The sequence below is a fragment of the Octodon degus genome, unplaced genomic scaffold, assembly GCF_000260255.1.
Source record: "Octodon degus isolate 3935 unplaced genomic scaffold, OctDeg1.0 scaffold00113, whole genome shotgun sequence".
Lineage (NCBI taxonomy): Eukaryota > Metazoa > Chordata > Mammalia > Rodentia > Octodontidae > Octodon > Octodon degus.
This window is the reverse complement of record NW_004524689.1, coordinates 4,543,267-4,552,661: the sequence shown is the minus strand read 5'-3', so window position 1 is coordinate 4,552,661 and position 9,395 is coordinate 4,543,267. Positions and strand designations below refer to the sequence as shown.

General features: G+C 47.5%; 1 protein-coding gene across 10 annotated transcripts in view; it reads right to left on the bottom strand.

Annotated features, from left to right (window-relative positions):
• The window catches only part of Camta1 (calmodulin binding transcription activator 1), a 766,244-nt gene that overhangs the window by 376,839 nt on the left and 380,010 nt on the right, over positions 1-9,395 (bottom strand). The window lies entirely within an intron of this gene.

Sequence of the window (9,395 nt, the reverse complement as noted above, 5' to 3'; positions counted from 1 at the left end):
GAGAGAGAGAGAGAGAGAGAGAGAGAGAGACAGAGAGAGAGAGAGAGACAGAGACAGAGACAGAGACAGACAGAGACAGACACAGACACAGACACAGACAGACAGACAGAGACAGACAGAGACAGAGTTTGAAGAGTGAAGTGGAAGACTTGTGGTGTCTTTTGGCGCAGTATGATAGTATCATTTATCTATTTATTTATTTTTCAAGTGCTTTTCTTTTTTTAAATTTTATTTCATTTTGAAAAGTTAAAGCAAAGCGAGAACAAAAATCAGAAACAAAGAAAGAAATGGCAACACACAACAGTACATGTTACAGATTTTCAAACCAAGAATAGCTGCTGAACAACGGTTGATACATTACCTATTTTATCATCACATCTGTTGGAGAGCATCATTTACGTGGCATGGTTCAAGCACGTCACAGCACTAACTCATATCCAGAGACAGAGGGTGACAGGGTTGTCGAGAGCAGATGGCACAACTCATTTGAGAACCAACTTCAGGGATCAGTCTCCACAACCCTAATAGATGACCCTTGCATTTTGCCTATGCTAAATTTCTCTAATATTCCTTTTTTTTTTTTTTTTTTGCTGGCTCAGCCCACCCACAGGGAGGGGCTGGCATGGCATATGGTGCCAGGGATTGAACCACAGTCCCTTACACCTGCCTAAGCTTGCCTAAGCAGGTGCTTTAGACTGCTGAGTTATCTTGCCAGCCCCACTCTAATCTAAATATATGATTTTTAAACATTTTTACTTTGTCTTTATGAATAAGAAGAAGAAATGTGGGTTTGGCTCCCTATTGTGTATGTAAGTGGATGAAGAGCTGGACAAAGAGCACGCCGATGAGATGTTCGCCATGAATGGACGCTGACCGAAAGGAAGTCTGCGCGGGCATTCTGAGGCTCTGTGGTTTGCACTGCAGCACGTGAGCAGGCGGTTTGGTAAGGAGTCTCAGCTATAGGGGAACCTCCTCCTCTAGGTCTTTTGCAGGTGCATAGAGCTATTTTTGGTTCACACAGTGGCAGTCATATATTATCACCAGTGCTTAATTGCATGGTCAATATGTCTTGGCTGGTCCAAGACAACAAAGAATATTCCTGTCCAAAATTTCCTTAGCAGCCCTCTGAGAAACACTGACTACATAAAGATATGGCTTTCATATTTGCAAATGTCACAACCTAATATGATTATGATAGGAGAGAACTGGCTCAGTAGCAGATTATGTGGAAAAAATAGATATTTCAGTTTGATGAAAGCTCAACAAGAGCCAACACCATGATGCGTCTGCCAAGAATTACTGTTATCTTCAGCTACATTAATAGAAATTTCAGTCCAGAACACACACAAAAAAACTGTAATACTAAAATTTCAGCCTATTATATACTGTCTAGAGCACTCTTGGAGCTTCAGGGGCACACCTGGGCATGCCTGGGCACGCCTGGGCACTCCTGGGCACATGGCATAGAGGCCCCCAGAGGACCGAGTGTGAGCAGAGCACACGCCCTCTGAGTGAGAAGCATGGGCGGTTTCTTCAAATGCTTGAAACAGTCCATGGAAAAATGATTGGGCACAGCCTTTGAGAGTCTAGCCTTTGAGATTCAGAATTCAGGGAAAGTTCTTCTAATAATTAAAACATTTTGTCCAAAAAAAGAAGTGTTTCAGCCTTGTGCAGTAATTAATCCTGCCTCAGAATGTCCGTGCAGAGAGGGGACAATCTTGGGCCATGGGTGATTTTAAATGAATTAAGTATTATGAAGAGGCTCCTAGGTGGAGTGATACTTCCAAGTCATCTTCCGTTATTGTCATTATTTTATGATCCGTAGATTCATATTCATGAAATTCTTATGGACGACACTTCTATGATAATGCCTCGGCTCTTAATACGTTACTATCATTTTATAACCCCCTCAGAGCTGTCAATCTAAGGCTTTTCTTCAATTATAAACTAGGAAGTCACAGTGCCCAACATTTACCTACCAATAGATCACTATGATAATCCAATTACATGATAGTTTTAAGCATTACAGTATATAAAAATACAATAAATACTTTGTTTTCCACAGAAGCTGTGGATAGTCAATATGCATTCTTACAACTGTCTTGTATCTGAGTGAAATGCCTTTACAGGCCGTCATAATGACTTGCAATTATTTTATGGCTTTCTGATAAGGTGTGAAGGTCTCTAATGGCTGTCAACAAAGGGTCATGTGGAGTGGTTTGATTAGCACTCGCCAGTCCCTTATTGGTCGGGCTTTATTTAGTCCAACATAGGGTCCAACTTTTGAACAACAGGATGAGACAGGAAAAGGTGAAGGAGAGATGCTAAGCCGGCTTTGCTTAAATGGTGCTTGTTTTAGGGGAAATGTCATCATTATCATCTTCAGCCAGTATTTTTTATTTTTTTTTGCAGAACTGGGGATTGAACTCAGGCCCTTGCGCTTGCAAGGCAAGCACTTATTCTACTGAGCCATCTCCCCAGCCCCCTGCTCTGCTTTCTGACAGTCAAAGCACAGCATCGGGCAACACACCAAATGCAAACTGCTCTGATGCCCACCTTCTCATCCCGCAAAAGATGGCCCTAGCATGGGAGAAAGAAGGCTGTTGCTCCGAAAACCCATGGGTCCCGGGGAGGATGACGCTGTTTGCGATCAGAGGCCTGCTTGGGGACTCTGCCAGCCCTGGCCCTTGCACCCCAGGAAAAGGCTTCTTCCTCAATGCTGGGGGTGAGGAGGAGAAAAAGCCCCACAAATATCTCAGGCCCAAATGGAACCGAGGGTAATTTACTGAATTTATTTCCCCTCATCTTCCTTAATCATGTAAAAACAAAACTCAAAAATGTTCTACATTCTGGTTTGTGTCCAACACAATGTGCAAACTAATTGAGTGTAAAAAGCGTGGCAGTGCATTAGCTCAGCTAAAGGAAGTGTAACAATTGCTCTTCTTGCCCCCGAGCTCGGTTTCAGTTCTGTTTTCGTTATAATTCAGTCCATTCACAATATGTCATCGCAAACGCTATTTGCAAAAGAAAGTATAAAAAACAGATTCTTTATTTCTTAGTGCATTTATTTTCATTTCCCCTTCTCAGCCTCTCCACATTTATGCCGCGCTTCCATCTGGAGGGCTTAAAAAAGTTAGAGACGAAGTTACTATCCATAACGAAGCGCACACTCATCTGGTATTTAGCCTGAGAATTTTATTGCCAGGTGTTGTGAAAGGAGAAAAAAAAAAAAAGACGACGGCCAAGATACTGGGTCGCATCCAGTTTTCAAACATTTCCTACCGTGTGTGAAAGCATTCATTAATTGGGGAAGGACGCTGCTTCAGTGAGCTTACTCCCCCGCCTTCCAGGAACAGGCAAATGCTGAGGCGAGGCGTCTGCCCGCAGGCTGCTGACACCGGAGCCCACTGCCAGTGCCTGGGGCGCCCCGTGCAAGTCAGCCCCCACTCGGGGCTGGGAAGCCCCGCCCTCCTTTGAGCACGGGAAACTGGAGGTTGGGGGAGTCATCCTTTCAGAAACCAGCAAAAAGCCCCAATTGTCCTGGGTGTGGCGAGACAGAAACCGAGGGCACAAACACTGCAGACGTGGGACTGTCATCCATGCTGACCTCCCCGTGAAGGGAGAGAAACGTGTGAATTGGATGAGAATCGAACAACCACAAAGCAAGCCACCTGCAATAAAGAGACCGAGGGGGCCTCAGTAGGCCTACCTTCGGGTGGAGGCTGTAATTTAAGACTCTTTCAAGTATGTCATAGCAATTAAAGAATTAAAGGTCAGCAGCAAAACTCACTTCCTCGTGGAGGGATCACTCGTGTGGAAAGTCAAACAGATTCTGTTTGTAAGAAATAACTGCTGAGTGGTTCAGGGCGAGCTCTTTTGGGAAACTATTCTTAATGCAGTGTTATACTGACAATTAGACCTAATTCCAGGTATAAAAGCACACAAGAAAAATGGGGATTTAAGCAAAAAACCAGCACTGGGGCATCATATTGGGAAAAAGGTTGGGCTTTCATTTCAGCAGTAGGCGCGTGGACGATGATGAATCTCGGGGGGCATAAGGAATCTTGAGGTGTCCTTATGTAGTTTTCCTCAGTCCTATAGAAAGGATTACAGCATGTTATCTGCCAATATTTTGGGAAGAAAAAGAAGTCATGGAATACTTTGAAACCAGCTGTCAGAAAAGGCAGGTATCTTCAAGATGCATGGTAGTAAAGGATAGGTCCTGACAGCTCTCTGTTATCGCCTGGGAATGTCACCTGCCCTGAGGCGGCGGCTAGGTGGGCCAGCAGTGCGGCCTTTGGAGCCAGCTGCACACCCTGCCCGGCTTCACAGGACCTGGACGGGGGCCACCGCAGGCGCTGCCGCATCTTTGGTTTCTGCAGGAACTGGCTCAGGACCACGCCCTACGCCCTGTGCCCTACCTGCGCTACCTCGCTCCCATCGGGGTGCTGAGGTCTGTTGCTTGCAGGGCTGTCTGAAAAGTTAACGGTGTTTTAAAGGAGATCACAATCAAATACACTATCCTGGGCACTGAGCGCCTCGGGGCTGAAGGACACAGACCTCAGGAGAGATTTGTAGAGCTGGAAGTTAGAAAAAAGAAAGCCAAAGCAAGCAGATTAAAGAACCAAGAACACAGAAGCCCGACTACAGGCTAAAAGCCACCATCCAGGAGTGAAGGATGGAAGGAACCAGGGGGAGGGGAGGCTCACAGCCACTTGCTGCGGAATTTATGTTTCTGTAAGTGAAACATTAGGATTCTCGCATACAGGAGAAATTATTGATACACGTGTTCCCTTAAGGAAGTTTCTCGAGAGGCCCATTTCAGATCTAATAATAATCTATATTCTTCTTCGGAGATGGCAGACCCAATCTTTGATTCCCTTATCACCACCTCCGATGCATGAATCATTAAGCTGCACGCCAGCAGAGCTTCGGTTTATCACATGCCACCTACAATATTTAATAAAATAAATTCTAAATAATCAATTCACAAAGAGTTGACATTTCCTACACTCTTGTAATAAATGTCTGCCTTGTGCATCCATCACAAAACTCCACATAGACTGTGGCAGCAAAGAGGGAAGGAGCCCCGGACGTCATCTCATGCTGTCATGTAAGTCCTTAAGTAGGAACGAATAGCATGCATACTCTCCCCATGGTTACCATCAAGGGGACGCTGCCACCTCCAGCCTGACCAGCTTCTTCCCATGTACCTCCAGCCTGGATCTACAAGCAGACCTCTCTCCCTCTCTTGTGACATCCTAGTTCTTGTGCCCCAGTCTCAGTGGGGCCATACATCATTGGCTCAGCTATCCCACACTAAGCGTGTCGCCAAGACCTATCTGGTGCAATGCCACATGGCAGGGCCCTGCTCTTGTAGGAGAAATAGGTTGACTGCCACTTTCCAACGGCCCTTTGCAAGAGATATTGCCTAGCTTCTTAGGTATTGCCTAACAAGGCTAGATGAGACAAATAGACCTATGCCATGTGGACAATGTTGTCACTAAAAGTGAAGAAGAAATCCTAACCTTCCCTAGGGATATGGTAAACAAAAGTATTAGCTCGCTGCAGAAAGAGGAGTTGAGTGTGAGCAGTGTACCAGTGTCAGGCTATAGACAGGACCGTGAGGGCAGTCCGGGCTCAGACCAAAAGCCTTCAGGGCTTGGTGTCTTTGGTCATCCCCACCAACTTTCAGGGGCTCCCGCAATACCTGCTTCTTCTAGAAATGGCTGAATAACCTAACATGAACAGGAAAACTATCACCTTATCCCAAACCACAGCACAGCCTGTCTTTATCAATAAAGCCTTATTGGAACACAGTCATGCCTTCCCCTTACCTATCATCCATGGCTTTCACCCCTCCACAGCAGAGCTTAATAACTGGGGCAGATTGCATGATGACGACACCAAAAATGTTTACTGCCTGGTTCATTCACTCACTCACTCACTCACTCACTCATTCACTCACTCACTCATTCATTCATTCATTCATTCATTCATTCATTCAAAAACTGTTTAATGGACACCCATTCCCATGCCAAGCATTGGGCTACAACAGTAAAGGGACCAGCAGGGCACCCATCCCAAGGAACCAGCTCAGCCTGTGAGGACAGGGCTCTTCCCCATGACTGAGGGCTATGCAATCTATTTGGTCATCATTAGCTGGAACATTCTGCATTCAGAAACCTATTCTTCAGCTTCATCACCAAGGGCAGCATGAGAAATGACAGGTTCTAACATACAATCAAGGATTTCACTTAAGTTTAAAAAGTTCTGGGAGTCAAATAATGAATTGTCAGACCAACTTGTGAAATTTCCCATTCAATCTTTTTTTGTTGTTTAAAATAAGATTAAAATTTAAAACTATGTGCCTTAAAATGAGGCCCCCAGGCAGGACCCTACCTGTCTAAACCTAGATGCCTGTGAATTCAGCGTCCTCCCACTAATGCAAAGGCTGGGGTTCAGTCATGGGATGGGATCCGACGGCCACATTCCTGACGGGGCCCCAGGGGTGCAACCTTGCTGGTCTCTGGCCATCCTGCATACACAAGGAGGCTGTGACCTCTACAGTGTATGAATGGCCTTGAGTTCTTCAGCAGGGACATAGACAGAGTGCAAGCCTGGCCCTGTGGGCTCTCGATTGCTTTCTATCTCTGGTTCTGGCTTTGTGTCAGGCTAACACCAGGTGTGTAGAACTCAAACCCTACACAGACATATAAGAGCAAACAGACTGTGCAGCCACCATCAGAGCCACCTCTACCAGAGCCATGTGTGGAGAGCAGTCCCCTCTTTTGTTTGTTCAGTGACTTCTCTGCCCCACTCCTATGGGTAGCAGCAACAAAGCCCTTTGTTTACACACACTGTCCCATGGTTTAGGCTGTGGGGTCAAAGCACCCAGGCAAAGCTGAAAGCTGAGGAGTGTGTAGACCCTGTGCTTTCTCTCTGTGGGTGACACACAGGGCCACTGAGGGCCCCTAGGACTTCCCCAAGGACATGGCTGGACACCCACACTGATGAGCCTGGGCAGCTCTCAGGGATCCAAATCCCAGATGCGATGGGGGAGTCCGCCCACCAGCAGCACCCGGGAACCGGCGGATACAAAGAAAATCAGTACTTCATGTTTCAAAGGAAGGCCAGGGCTATTCTCCCGACATAAATAACTGTCTGGCTCTTGGCTGAGGGGGAAGATGGACAGCGCAGGCTTAAGACACCTTCTCAGCTTCTGGATGAGGCTGCGAAGGACGCTGAGCACCCAGGGGAGACCGGGCTGAGCCTGGTGCATGGTGACATCTAGGCAGATGGCATTTGAGGGCCTGACATCTCATGGAACATGCTCAAATTTCCACCTGTGCCTGTGAGCCTATCAGTGGTGGCGTTGGGGGACTATTGGGGTAATTATTCAACACAAGTTCAGCACTTCGAGTTGCTATTCCATCCCTGTGCTTCCATCAGGGAATTTCTGGCTTACTGAGACTCTAGTCAAGTTTTAAAAAGGACATTACAAATTCCTTCACTGGACATACTGTCATCCAGGAGAAACTAGAATTCCCCTTCACGGTCTTCCTGGCATGTCTTTTGCGGACAAGCTTCTCTGCCGACACTACCTGGCAGAAGACCTGGTTTGTCAGGCAGCAGCTGTGAAGGCTGATCCAGATCCTGCCCTCGGAGGGGAAAAGCAAGGTCACTCAATCCCTAAAACCTTCATTCGTACACTGGCCACAGGAGCAAGGCGTGTTCTGCGGGCAGAAAACACTCTTACTTCCTGTCTGCATCCTAAGCTGAGTGTGTTACCTAGTTACAGGCTTTCCAGTATGGAAGGTACCAAGGAATATGCCTTTATTGCAATGGACAAACTGAAAAGAAATTCACAGTAAATGCTTTCTAAGAAAGGTGCAGGGGGCCGGCCAAATATGTCATCGGATTAAAGCACCTGCAAGCAGGGGCAGGGGCCGGGGCCGGGGGCTCACTGAGACGGCAATGGACTGGGCGTGGGGGCACGCGACTGAAATCCCAGCTCTTGGGAGGCTGTAAACAGGCGGATCACTAGGAGTCCGATCTAGTAGTGAGAGCCTGAACACCCTGTAGGCCCTTCCCTAAAATACACACACACACACACACACACACACGCACACGCACACGCACACGCACACACACACACAAAGGAAAGGTACAGAAACAATGCTACAGCGATGGAAGAAAGAGCCATTTTTGGCTGGAGAACACTGGGGCAGGACCATGTAAGAGTCCCAAGTCACAAAGCTAAGACAATGTGGACCACGAAACACTGGGCGCACACAGTGAGCCTGAAGAGGGTGAGGATAGAAAAATGTCCCAAAGCCAGATATGTTATTTTACTAAAAGTTAAAAAAAAAAAGTCTCAGTGAAAAATGTGCGCGGCAGCACACAGGCCAGCGCCCCGTGGGAGGCTCGGCGGCCCTGGCTTTTCATTAGCTGGCGTGCCTCCCCCGCACCTCCTCGGAGCTGCTTTCCAGGCTCCATCCGGGCCCGTGTGTGTTTGTGACTGGCTATTTAAAACATTTCCCATCAGCGGCAAGTAAGACACCTATTTATCTTATGGCTGCAAGCAGAGCTGAAATGATCTGGCATGGCCACAGGGCAGACAGTTATTTCATGCCCTGTTAATTCCTAATGCAGTAACTACAATATCATTCCTACTTTTAAAAGAGGTGCTTTTTTTTTTTTTTTTAAAATATGGGGCCTAAATGCCCAAATAAAGAACATCATTCTAATGAGGCCGAGTCCCAAAACATAACCTCGTTACCGCTGCGGCCGCTGTGCTACTGCTGAGCTTCGAGCTTCGAGCGGTTGATGGAGAAGTCAGGGGAAGCCCTCACTCTTTCCAGCCAGCTCCAGCAGGGCAGCAACACTAAACTTTCTCTCCATGTCTGAAAATTAAGGTCACAGTTGGTGAACTGGTATTTCTGCCCAAAGGTAGACCAGACCGGGAGCCGCATCCACTCCAGGACCGGCTCTGTGAGCGGCAGGCTTGGTCCCTGCTGTCATAGCTGCACCACCGTTCTCAGCTCCAGGATGGCCACTGCCCCCAAGGGGCTGTGCACACAGGCACATCTTACGGTCCGAGTGGACAGGGCAGGGCTGTAGCCCAGTGGGAGAGCACCTGCCTGGCCTGTGCCTGTGATGCCCTCATTTTGATTCCCAGAAACACGTGCACGCACGCGTGCACACACACACACACACACACACACACACACACACACAATTAGAGCACCCCATCCCCAGCAGATATCTGGTGTGGATAGGGCTGTAAGAAATACTGACGTGTCACCAAGCTGTCCACCTGCTGGGTAAGGTCAGGAGAGCTCCTCTTGAGCAGATCCCACCCTCACTCACTGCACCCCCACCCCTCCCCTCAC